The following is a 9142-nucleotide window of genomic DNA, read 5'->3' as shown; positions in this document are numbered from 1 at the left end:
TGAGTTTGAGATGAGCATGATGGGGGAGCTCTCATTTTTCTTGGGACTCCAAATCAAGCAAAGAAAAGATGGCATCTTCATTAATCAAGCTAAGTACGTCAAAGATATGCTCAAGAAGTTTGGACTGGAAAATGGGAAACCTCATGACACTCCAATGAGCTCTTCAACAAAGCTTGACTTAGATGAAGGAGGTAAATGTGTAGATGTTAAATTATATAGGTCAATGATTGGATCTCTACTTTATCTAACTGCAAGTATACCAGACATTATGTTTAGTGTTTGCTTATGTGCTAGATTTCAATCATGCCCTAAGGAATCACATTTACTAGCTGTTAAGAGAATATTTAGATACCTTAAGGACACTCCTAGTTTAGGACTTTGGTATCCTAGAGACTCTAGCTTTAGCTTGCATGCTTTTTCTGATGCGGATTATGGAGGATGTAAATTAGATAGGAAAAGCACCTCCGGTACTTGCCAATTCCTTGGAAATATGTTGATTTCTTGGTTTTCAAAGAAACAAAATTGTGTTGCATTATCTACCACTGAAGCAGAATATATTTCAGCCGGTAGTTATTATGCACAAGTTTTATGGATGAAACAACACCTTTTTGATTATGGAATTGAAGTAGGTACTATTTCTATCAAGTGTGACAATACTAGTGCTATTTGTCTCACTAAAAATCCCATACAACACTCTAGAACTAAACACATTGAAATTAGACATCACTTCATTAGAGACCATGTCACTAAGGAAGATGTAGTTCTAGAATTTGTTGATACTTTGCATCAATTAGCGGATATTTTTACAAAACCCTTAGATAAGAAAAGGTTTTGGGCACTTAGGAGAGAATTAGGTTTAATTGACCTATCTTCACTTAGTGTTTAAAATAATTCAGCACTTTTAATAAATACTGAAAAAATGCTCATAATAGTAATTTTTTATTGCATTCATTGCTATTAGTTAAGGGGAGTTTATGATTCTTGATGAAAAATTAATTTTATGTTCAAATATCGATTAAAGATTAATTTAATTGTTTGAACATAATTATTTTTCAATATATGAGTTGCCTATACCACTAGAGAAGATTAATTTAGCATTTTGTGTGCTTAAAAATCGGATTTTAGCATTTTGGTGCAGAGGGAATCGATCCCCCCCATGAGGGAACCGATTCCCCCTTTGAAGAGGAACCGATTCCCCCCCACAGGGGAATCGATACCTCCCTGGAGTTCTGTTAAAATCGGGCAGAACACCCCAAAATTCCCAAAACCCTTCTTCTATCTTCAAGCCGTTTCTCACCCTCAAACACTCAAATATCCATTCTTGCCTCAAATCATTGATTTTAATCGGAATTCACTTCAAATATCATCTCCTAAACTTGCAATCATCATTAAAATCGTGCAAACAACATCTAAATCCCCTCAATCTTCATCTTTCAAGGTAAATTTTTCTAAACTCTCTATTTCATTGATTTTGAACATAGGATTAGTTTTAATTAGTTCTAGGTTGAAATAGTGATCGGGCATTGATTGTTTAGTGATTAGAAACTAGATGTTACAACTAATTTCATCAAAAACACAAGAATTTTCCAAAAAATTTAAATTTTCGAAATTAAAAAAAATTGTTGTTTTTCAAATTATTGTGTTTTGATTAAATTATGTTGTTGTTATGAAAACTATACATATATTGTTTCTCAAAACCATATTTTTCAAAAAGTTTTTCAAAAACTTTGCCTATTAGGATTGATTTAGAGAACCTTGAAATATTGAGGACTCAATTGAGTTTTGGGATTAATTGAATTGCATACATTTGTTTTTAAAATTGCAGGTTATCCAATCTATTCCGATTTCATTCACCATGTCTAATCCTAAACGTACTAGGTCTTCATCTAGTCGTTCTAGTCGTCAACCAAATCCTCCTCCTATTCCTCAAAATCCTGTTCCAAATCTTGATCCTAACTTGACTATCCAAAATTCTTGTTTCAATCAACCGGGTCCTAAAGATTATCGTTATTGGTTTTACCAATATTTTGACCCGTATAAGATTAGGGAAGAACGTATCCCATCTCTTCAAGCTATGGTTGCTATTAACTTTAAATATCTCCCTATCTTGCACGAATGGAAATTTGATAAACTTTTCGAACTTGAACCCGTTGTCTATCATCAACTTGTTCGTATCTTCTATTGTAATGCCGTTTGTATCAAAAATCGTGACAAAACCAAAACCATAGGAGTACGTTCCTACCTCCTAGGTCAATATTTCCATCTTGATCCGGCTTACATAGCGAATGCCTTAGGCTTGGATAATGAAAGTTTATCAAATGAAAAACAAGTTTTAGGCTCACGATATAAACGAAATGATAGTGCAAGTGTTCTAGATCTTCATGAGCGTTTTCTTTATCTTATGATCACTTGGTGGTTTCAACCATCCGGGGGTCGTTATTCTACTCTCAGAGCTTTAGATCTTTGGTGGTTGCATTGTTTTGAACACAATATAAAAATAAACCTTTCCGAGATTATCTTTGCTGAGATTGTTGAAACCGTTAACCTAGTGCCAAATAAGAAACTTTGTTCTTCACTAGTTTACGGTTGTATCCTTAGTAATCTCTTTTCTAAAGCCGAGCTTCGAGTTGGTCTAGATGCCTCCTTTCCTCTTAAGAAACAAATCAATCTTCTTTCTTTAACAAGAGCGGGATGGGTCAAAAATAAAGAATCTGGTGAATGGGTTCGATCTTCTACAACTACTCCGGGAGCTAGTTCTTCACAAGCTCCACTCGAAGCTGATGAAGATCCAGAGTTTAAACAATTAATGAGGGATATTGATGAAGCCGAAGATGAGCCTGAGCAACCCGAGGAGCACGGACAACAATCGACTCAAATGCCTCCATATTTTCAATCTTTTATGGAGACATTTGATTTCCGATATGCGACCATGGATTCGCGCTTTAATTATATAGAGTCTCATTTATCCACAATGGGAGCTCAACAATTAGAAATTCTTCGGGAAATGCGTGCAAATAATGAAGCAACCAACGCACGTATTAATGACCTCACTAACGAAATGGCCGCTATGCGAGCTCGTTTTCCTCCTCCTAATCCGGATATGTGATTAAATGTTTTACTTTGAACTCCAAACTTATTGTTTTAACATTTTGAATATTTTGGAATGTTTGAATTTGTGGATTGTGAATTTGTTTGGATTTATGGATGGTGTGAACTTATATGTTTGGTGTGATTTATTCATTATTGCATCATTTACATCATTATTAGCAATATGACCAATTTTACCATATCACATTGTTTATGAATATTGATTATGGAACTAATGGCTAACGTTTCTCTTGATTGTGATCTTAGCAGCTTATGCATACATATACCTAATCAATTGGCTAAATGTTTTTCACGTTTCTTTGAATCTTTATGATTTAACAAAAAGGGGGAGAAGTGTGTGTTTTAAGTGTGTTTTAAAATGATAAATGGGAGAAATGTTAAAGTAAGGGGGAGTAATTTCAAAACTTGATTTCAAAATCTTAAAATTACTAAAATGTTTTGTTATATCAAAAAGGGGGAGATTGTTGAAAACATTTTGATATTTCGATATAACAAATTAAGTTAAATGAATTTTAAGATTTTCCAAAATGATTTTCTAAGTATATTAGATACAATTATTCGAATATCAAAACATTACTCCAAATATTTCAAAAATCATTTTTAATCCTTACTTAAGTGTAAAATTAAGTTTTAATCTTAAAACAATTTCAAAATAATCTTTCAAAGTATTTCGAACCATTTCAAAGTCAAAAATTCTAGATTGCTCAGAGGGAACCGATCCCCCCCCCCAAGGGGGTACCGATTCCCCCTGAATGGTTTGGCTCCGAGATTTCCAGAATGCTCGGAGGGAACCGATTCCCCCATAGGGGGTACCGATTTCCCCCCCCCCTGTTCAACGGTCGAAATATTTGAATTTTACACTTAGGGAACCAATTCCCTATGAGGGGGAACCGATTCCCCCCACGCTCCAAGCATTTTTATTAAATGTTTTCACACTTAAACGACTATATTATCTTCATTAATTATCCCCAACATTCAGAAGTGATTCAAGGTGTATTTAAACAAGTTCTGAAGCCCTTGATCAACAAGAAATTATAGAGAAACAAGAGAGAAAGCATCAAACACCAAGTTTGTGCAAATCAAGCCAATTTTCCTTTCAATTTTCATTTTGCTTTCAAGAACACCATTTGTGCTCATTTGTAATTATCTTTGAGTGTTCTTTTCTTGTTCTAGAATTGTGCAAACATCTTACCTTGTGAGGTTTTCCTTGTAAGTTTGCAAATTTGTAATCTTCTCTTTGGGAAATAGTGTTCTCAAGAATTGGGGTATATTCTTGAGGGTGTTGTAAGGTTATCTCTTTGGCCTCAAAAGAAAGAACAAATTAGTGAATTTGTTGGAAAATCCTTAGTGTGGATAGCTAAGGTAGTGGACGTAGACTTTGATTGAGAAAGTCGAACCACTCTAAATCGCTGTGCAATTACTTTCAATTTTCTGCAAAAGCTTCCACCAAATTTTTAATTGACAATTCACCCCCTCTTGGCCAAATCCGTCAATCGATTAACTCAACAAGAACACAAAAAACCAACCGAGAACAGCCAGATCCATAAACGGTGCCACAAAAACAGTAGCCAACAACACAAAAAATAACATCATCAAACACATACACCAAAGACAAAAGCCCCACAGTAAAAATCAAGCAAATTAAGTGAAAACTATACCGGAGAAGCCCTCGGAAGAGAAGGAATCATCGGAAAAAGGGTAAGGGACAATAACTTCACGGCTAGATCTGCTCCGATCTAGGTGTTATCTCGATATTTCGGGGCTAGAATCGGGATCTCGGGAGTAAGGTGAGTGTTTCAGGGTGTATTGGGTTTTCCGGCCGCAGCTAGCAGTGGCTCGGCGATCGGCGGCTCTCAGGTGAGGAAGGCTAGGGAGAGATGAGAGATTTTTTTTCTCTCATTTTATAGAGATAGAACGTAAATGGAGAAATGAGGAGAAATAAGGGAAAAGAGGCCATATTTTGACCTTAAATAGCAAGATTGAAACGATGTCGTTTTATCAGGGGTATTCTGCGTATTTTTTTATTATGGGATAATGGTGGATAAGGTCACTGTAAGTTGTATTTGTTACATTTTAGTCATTTATCTTTATTTATGGCCCTCGACTTTGTGAAAATTTCAATTTGGTCCCCTCTTTTTGTATTTTTTTATATTATGTTTTTATTATTAGTATTTCCTTTTCTCATATTGTTTATTTTATTACTTTTAAAAGTTAACATTTTTATTTATCTAATATTTTTTATTTTTTATTCTTTTTTTATATTTCATTTTTTTGTTATTTTGCTATGATTTTTTTACCTATTTAATATTTTTTCCTTTGATCTATATTCATATTTATATTTTTTATTATTTTTTAATTTCACCTTTGATTCATTATTTTAGTTTTTTTTACTTTTATTTGATTTACTTTTATGTATACATTTTTTTATTTTTTTATTATATATTTTTTCTCTTTTTTCTTTTTTTTAATTCATTTAACATTTATTTATTATTTATCGTCTAATATTTTTTTTCCGGTCCTTTTTCTACAAAGTCCAACCAATCAGAGGTAAGCAATTAGAATCGGGTAATTTGAATTTTAATTTAAATTTTTAACTTTTCGCAATTAGAGACAACCGACAAATTAATTGGTACCGAAAGGGCAGTTCGAGGGTGCTAATTCTTCCTTGACCGTAACCGACTCCCGAACCCAACACGTTTTCGGTAAAACACAGATCAGGTAAGATGGTGTTCGACCCACCTAAATTCGTTTTAAAATGGTCGGTGTCGACTCTAACCCAACCAATTCACGTCGAAGCCCAATTCCGGGGCCCAACCGAAAGACGGTTCCGTCAGTAATAAAGATTGATTTGAAAATTTTATACACAAACTTAGCTGGTGGGAGTTGAGTGATGGCAATGTGACTCGAGCAAATTCACATGTCCAACTCACTTGCTCTCCATCTCCTTTATAAAGTCCTTCATCTCATCTTCCCCATCTAACAAAGTCTACCCTTTTTTCAATCTCAACCTTTGCTTTTTGTTTGTCTTTCATGGAGTTGTTCTCTTTCTTGTTCTTCTTTCCGATCTTAGCTCTTTGTCTGAAGATTTGGAAGTGGGTTAACGATATGGGAGACCAAGAATGTTACATTTTGGACTACCAATGTTACAAGCCGACTGATGATAGAATGGTCGGGACTGAGTTTTGTGGTGAAGTGATAAAAAGGAACAAGAACCTTGGACTCAACGAGTACAAGTTCTTGTTGAAAGCCATTGTCAGCTCCGGCATCGGGGAACAAACCTACGCCCCAAGAATCATGTTCTCGGGCCGAGAAGAGTCCCCCACGCTGGCCGATGGAATCCTCGAAATGGAAGAATTTTTTCACGACAGCATCGGCAAGCTCTTGTCGAGGGCAGGTGTATCGGCTCAAGAAATCGATCTCTTAGTCGTCAACGTCTCCATGCTATCCGCCGTCCCTTGTTTGTCTTCTCGAATCATCAATCGTTACAAAATGAGGGACGACGTCAAGTGTTTTAACTTAACGGGAATGGGATGCAGTGCGAGTTCGATCTCTCTCGATATCATTCGCAATGTGTTCAAATCGTACAAGAACAAGTTCGCCTTGTTGGTGACATCGGAGTCTTTGAGTCCAAATTGGTACGCTGGCAACGACAGATCGATGATTCTCGCGAATTGTTTGTTTCGATCCTGCGGGTGCGCAATACTTTTGACAAACAACAAGTCCCTGAAACACCGAGCCATGTTCAAATTAAAATGCTTGGTGAGAACACATAATGGAGCAAGAGATGAGTCCTACAATTGTTGCATCCAAATCGAAGACGAAAAAGGAAGGGTTGGATTTCACCTAGGGAAGAACCTCCCAAAAGCAGCAACTCGTTCTTTCGTTGACAATTTGCGGGTCATTTCCCCCAAGATCCTTCCGGTTCGGGAACTAGTGAAGTTCATGGTGGTCTCCCTAGTTAAGAAAATGAAACACCGTGGTTCGACCAAGGGAACCACGGCTCAAGTCGAACCACGGCTCAAGGACCTATAAAATCCGAGGTTAACTTCAAGACCGGAGTGGACCATTTCTGCATACACACAGGAGGGAAAGCAGTGATTGATGGGATCGGGTTAAGCCTCGATCTCACCGAGTTCGACCTCGAACCGGCAAGGATGACGCTGCATCGATTCGGGAACACATCGGCAAGCAGCCTTTGGTATGTTTTAGCATACATGGAGGCCAAGAAGAGGTTGAAGAAAGGGGAGAAGGTGTTGATGATAAGCTTTGGGGCTGGGTTTAAGTGCAACAGCTGTGTGTGGGAGATTGTTAGGGATTTAGGGGATGGGAATGTTTGGAAAGATGAGATTGAAAAATACCCACCAAGAACTTTGGTTAATCCTTACATGGAGAAGTATGGGTGGATCCAGGATGAAGATATAAGCACCTTCAAAATCCCACAAGACTAAACTCTTCAAAGTTGAAACAAAATAGGATGTCATTTTTCTACCTTAATCTCTTTATATTTATGTATTTGATTATTGAATTCAATTTATGGTATATTATTAAGTTCTTAGATTGTTAAATCCCAAGGTGGATTCATAACCAATAAGGTGGGTTGCTTCTAATGATTTGAAAAGTGTGACTTATCCTATATTGTAAATCATCTCTTCTTCTTCTTTAATTGTTTTGTATTTTTATGTTGGGTTTCGAAGAAAATAGAAAAGAATTTGGCCTATAGTTTATAAAATAATGTATTTATCAATTTTCTTATATCTTAATTTGTGTAAATATAATTCATTAAGTGGTTTTAGTGATAAAAGATAATATTATTCTTTTAAAAATCTTATATTTAAGCAATTGTATTTGTAGGGTATGCACGCTATCAATTAATTAAGAAAATTTTAAACAATATCTTCTAATTATCTATAAGATTATTCAAAAGACTTTTTGGATAAATATATTACTTGAGGATTTTTATTTTATTTTTTATAATGTATAAACTTTAATTCGAAATTTGATTTATTTAAACTTCCGACTGTTAAAATGTTAATGAAAAATATCAAGTTAAAATTTAAATTACATATTATTATTATTATTATTATTTAAAAATAATATATTCTTTATGCTAAATTAAAAGAATGCAAGGAGTATTAGCCCTTAATATTAGCCTGTGTAATTAAAAGAAAAGGATTTATCCCTTCAGGCTCTGTCCCATACACATGCTGAAGCTTTTGACTGTTTTGTATCTTTGATCCTAAACATTTAACATCCTCCATTGGGAAGAGGGTCCACTAAATTTTATTTGTTCAATTGAGTTTTTGTTTAGATATTATAATACTAATTAATTTTAATTTACATGATTTTTATAACTATATGGTATATATATTTATATTTTTTACTATATGATATATACATATCATGCATAATTAAGGGATTTAACTCAAATCATGAATACCAATCCATTAATATTAAAAATTTTGAATTATTTAAATTTTATTTTATAATTTAAATTTTGTTGGATTAAATTAAATTAAATCAAATCCAGTTTAAAAAATTACATATTTAAGTCGGGTGAAATTTTATTCACCCGCACATTACATCAAAAGGCATAATACTGAATTTCTTGATTTGTTCATCTTATTTAATTAATTCATCTCAGACAAGAAGTAATGTACTAATTAATGAAAGAGAATTTAAGCCTCTTGGAATTAATTAGCCTCTTAACTCTTACTCAACATTTGACAACTAAGATTGCATTAAAATGGTATAGTCAAAGCCCGTCCTAACAGTAAAACTGCCAGTACTGCTAAATATAAAGCCCTTCCTAAATGTGTGGTCAGTTCCTTTTTAGTAATGGTATTTTACTTTTTATTTATTAAGAAGATTCAAAAATTAGATTCTTTTTACACAACTGTCTTTCCTCTGTGCTCTGTATTCTTAATTCCTTAACAATGAAACATCTTGGCGAAAGTAGGATTTTTTTACAAAACTTGATGTCCATATAGATTATTTTTAAATCTTAATTTACTAAAGGTGGAAAACATTAATATTT

At 34.4% G+C, this 9142-nt stretch overlaps 1 pseudogene; it reads left to right on the top strand.

Annotated features, from left to right (window-relative positions):
- The first annotated feature begins 5963 nt into the window (after positions 1-5963).
- On the top strand, positions 5964-7570 carry LOC120115301 (annotated as a pseudogene).
- Positions 7571-9142: the final 1572 nt, after the last annotated feature.

The sequence above is a fragment of the Hibiscus syriacus genome, unplaced genomic scaffold (genome assembly GCF_006381635.1).
Source record: "Hibiscus syriacus cultivar Baekdansim isolate YM2019G1 unplaced genomic scaffold, ASM638163v2 tig00110263_pilon, whole genome shotgun sequence".
NCBI lineage: Eukaryota > Viridiplantae > Streptophyta > Magnoliopsida > Malvales > Malvaceae > Hibiscus > Hibiscus syriacus.
Note: the sequence above shows the minus strand (reverse complement) of the source record. Positions and strands in the feature narration are given on the sequence as shown.